The following is a 4,807-nucleotide window of genomic DNA, read 5'->3' as shown; positions in this document are numbered from 1 at the left end:
GGTTCGGGGGGGGTTTATATATAGAGTAACAGATACCCAGGAGTGAGTTACAGACTGGAATCTAATCGAGGGGTTCAGGGTGGTTTATATACAGAATAACAGATACCCGGGAATGAGTTACAGACTGGAATCTAATCGAGGGGTTCGGGGTGGTTTATATATAGAATAACAGATACCCGGGAGTGAGTTACAGACTGGAATCTAATCGAGGGGTTCGGGGTGGTTTATATATAGAATAACAGATACCCGGGAGTGAGTTACAGACTGGAATCTAATCGAGGGGTTCGGGGTGGTTTATATATAGAATAACAGATACCCGGGAGTGAGTTACAGACTGGAATCTAATCGAGGGGTTCGGGGTGGTTTATATATAGAATAACAGATACCCGGGAGTGAGTTACAGACTGGAATCTAATCGAGGGGTTCGGGGTGGTTTATATATAGAATAACAGATACCCGGGAGTGAGTTACAGACTGGAATCTAATCGAGGGGTTCGGGGTGGTTTATATATAGAATAACAGGTACCCGGGAGTGAGTTACAGACTGGAATCTAATCGAGGGGTTCGGGGTGGTTTATATAGAATAACAGATACCCGGGAGTGAGTTACAGACTGGAATCTAATCGAGGGGTTCGGGGGGGTTTATATATAGAATAACAGATACCCGGGAGTGAGTTACAGACTGGAATCTAATCGAGAGGTTCAGGGTGGTTTATATATAGAATAACAGATACCCGGGAGTGAGTTACAGACCGGAATCTAATCGAGGTGTTCGGGGTGGTTTATATATAGAACAGATACCCGGGAGTGAGTTACAGACTTGAATCTAATCGAGAGGTTCGGGGTGGTTTATATATAGAATAACAGATACCCGGGAGTGAGTTACAGACTGGAATCTAATCGAGGGGTTCGGGGTGGTTTATATATAGAATAACAGATACCTGGGAGTGAGTTACAGACTGGAATCTAATCGAGGGGTTCGGGGTGGTTTATATATAGAATAACAGATACACGGGAGTGAGTTACAGACCGGAATCTAATCGAGGTGTTCGGGGTGGTTTATATATAGAATAACAGATACCCGGGAGTGAGTTACAGACTGGAATCTAATCGAGGGGTTCGGGATGGTTTATATATAGAATAACAGATACCCGGGAGTGAGTTACAGACTGGAATCTAATCGAGGGGTTTGGGGTGGTTTATATATAGAATAACAGACACCCGGGAGTGATTTACAGACTGGAATCTAATCGAGGTGTTCGGGGTGGTTTATATAGAATAACAGATACCCGGGAGTGAGTTACAGACTGGAATCTAATCGAGGGGTTCGGGGTGGTTTATATATAGAATAACAGATACCCGGGAGTGAGTTACAGACTGGAATCTAATCGAGGGATTTGGGGTGGTTTATATATAGAATAACAGATACCCGGGAGTGAGTTACAGACTGGAATCTAATCGAGGTGTTCGGGGTGGTTTATATATAGAATAACAGACACCCGGGAGTGATTTACAGACTGGAATCTAATCGAGGGGTTCGGGGTGGTTTATATATAGAATAACAGACACCCGGGAGTGATTTACAGACTGGAATCTAATCGAGGTGTTCGGGGTGGTTTATATATAGAATAACAGATACCCGGGAGTGAGTTACAGACTGGAATCTAATCGAGGGATTTGGGGTGGTTTATATATAGAATAACAGATACCCGGGAGTGAGTTACAGACTGGAATCTAATCGAGGGGTTCGGGGTGGTTTATATATAGAATAACAGATACTGGGAGTGAGTTACAGACTGGAATCTAATCGAGGGGTTCGGGATGGTTTATATATAGAATAACAGATACCCGGGAGTGAGTTACCGACTGGAATCTAATCGAGGGGTTCGGGGTGGTTTATATATAGAATAACAGATACCCGGGAGTGAGTTACAGACTGGAATCTAATCGAGGGGTTCGGGGTGGTTTATATATAGAATAACAGATACCCGGGAGTGAGTTACAGACTGGAATCTAATCGAGGGGTTCGGGGTGGTTTATATATAGAATAACAGATACCCGGGAGTGAGTTACAGACTGGAATCTAATCGAGGGGTTCGGGGTGGTTTATATATAGAATAACAGATACCCGGGAGTGAGTTACAGATTGGAATCTAATCGAGGGGTTCGGGGTGGTTTATATATAGAATAACAGATACCTGGGAGTGAGTTACAGACTGGAATCTAATCGAGGGGTTCGGGATGGTTTATATATAGAATAAAAGATACCCGGGAGTGAGTTACAGACTGGAATCTAATCAAGGGGTTCAGTGTGGTTTATATACAGAATAACAGATACCCGGGAGTGAGTTACAGACTGGAATCTAATCGAGGGGTTCGGGGTGGTTTATATACAGAATAACAGATACCCGGGAGTGAGTTACAGACTGGAATCTAATCGAGGGGTTCGGGGTGGTTTATATATAGAATAACAGATACCCGGGAGTGAGTTACAGACTGGAATCTAATCGAGGGGTTCGGGGTGGTTTATATATAGAATAACAGATACCCGGGAGTGAGTTACAGACTGGAATCTAATCGAGGGGTTCAGTGTGGTTTGTATATAGAATAACAGATACCCGGGAGTGAGTTACAGACTGGAATCTAATCGAGGGGTTCAGGGTGGTTTATATATAGAATAACAGATACCCGGGAGTGAGTTACAGACTGGAATCTAATCGAGGGGTTCGGGGTGGTTTATATATAGAATAACAGATACCCGGGAGTGAGTTACAGACTGGAATCTAATCGAGGGGTTCAGGGGGGTTTATATATAGAATAACAGATACCCGGGAGTGAGTTACAGACTGGAATCTAATCGAGGGGTTCAGGGTGGTTTATATATAGAATAACAGATACCCGGGAGTGAGTTACAGACTGGAATCTAATCGAGGGGTTCGGGGTGGTTTATATATAGAATAACAGATACCCGGGAGTGAGTTACAGACCGGAATCTAATCGAGGGGTTCGGGGTGGTTTATATATAGAATAACAGATACCCGGGAGTGAGTTACAGACTGGAATCTAATCGAGGGGTTCGGGGTGGTTTATATACAGAATAACAGATACCCGGGAGTGAGTTACAGACTGGAATCTAATCGAGGGGTTCGGGGTGGTTTATATATAGAATAACAGATACCCGGGAGTGAGTTACAGACTGGAATCTAATCGAGGGGTTCGGGGTGGTTTATATATAGAATAACAGATACCCGGGAGTGAGTTATAGACTGGAATCTAATCGAGGGGTTCGGGGTGGTTTATATATAGAATAACAGATATCCGGGAGTGAGTTACAGACTGGAATCTAATCGAGGGGTTTGGGATGGTTTATATATAGAATAACAGATACCCGGGAGTGAGTTACAGACTGGAATCTAATCGAGGGGTTCAGGGTGGTTTATATATAGAATAACAGATACCCGGGAGTGAGTTACAGACTGGAATCTAATCGAGGGGTTCGGGATGGTTTATATATAGAATAACAGATACCCGGGAGTGAGTTACAGACTGGAATCTAATCGAGGGGTTCGGGGTGGTTTATATATAGAATAACAGATACTGGGAGTGAGTTACAGACTGGAATCTAATCGAGGGGTTTGGGGTGGTTTATATATAGAATAACAGATACCCGAGAGTGAGTTACAGACTGGAATCTAATCGAGGGGTTCGGGGTGGTTTATATATAGAATAACAGATACCCGGGAGTGAGTTACAGACTGGAATCTAATCGAGGGGTTCGGGATGGTTTATATATAGAATAACAGATACCCAGGAATGAGTTACAGACTGGAATCTAATCGAGGGGTTCGAGGTGGTTTATATATAGAATAACAGATACCCGGGAGTGAGTTACAGACTGGAATCTAATCGAGGGGTTCGGGGTGGTTTATATATAGAATAACAGATACCCGGGAGTGAGTTACAGACTGGAATCTAATCGAGGGGTTCAGGGTGGTTTATATATAGAATAACAGATACCCGGGAGTGAGTTACAGACTGGAATCTAATCGAGGGGTTCAGGGTGGTTTATATATAGAATTACAGATACCCGGGAGTGAGTTACAGACTGGAATCTAATCGAGGGGTTCAGGGTGGTTTATATATAGAATTACAGATACCCGGGAGTGAGTTGCAGACTGGAATCTAATCGAGGGGTTCGGGGTGGTTTATATATAGAATAACAGATACCCGGGAGTGAGTTACAGACTGGAATCTAATCGAGGTGTTCGGGGTGGTTTATATATAGAATAACAGATACCCGGGAGTGAGTTACAGACTGGAATCTAACCGAGGGGTTCGGGGTGGTTTATATATAGAATAACAGATACCCGGGAGTGAGTTACAGATTGGAATCTAATCGAGGGGTTCGGGATGGTTTATATATAGAATAACAGATACCCGGGAGTGAGTTGCAGACTGGAATCTAATCGAGGGGTTCGGGGTGGTTTATATATAGAATAACAGATACCCGGGAGTGAGTTGCAGACTGGAATCTAATCGAGGGGTTCGGGGTGGTTTATATATAGAATAACAGATACCCGGGAGTGAGTTACAGACTGGAATCTAATCGAGGGGTTCGGGGTGGTTTATATATAGAATAACAGATACCCGGGAGTGAGTTACAGACTGGAATCTAATCGAGGGGTTCGGGGTGGTTTATATATAGAATAACAGATACCCGGGAGTGAGTTACAGACTGGAATCTAATCGAGGGGTTCAGGGTGGTTTATATACAGAATAACAGATACCCGGGAGTGAGTTACAGACT

The sequence above is a fragment of the Scyliorhinus torazame genome, unplaced genomic scaffold, assembly GCF_047496885.1.
Source record: "Scyliorhinus torazame isolate Kashiwa2021f unplaced genomic scaffold, sScyTor2.1 scaffold_611, whole genome shotgun sequence".
Classification (NCBI taxonomy): Eukaryota; Metazoa; Chordata; class Chondrichthyes; order Carcharhiniformes; family Scyliorhinidae; genus Scyliorhinus; species Scyliorhinus torazame.
This window is presented reverse-complemented; position numbering follows the sequence as displayed.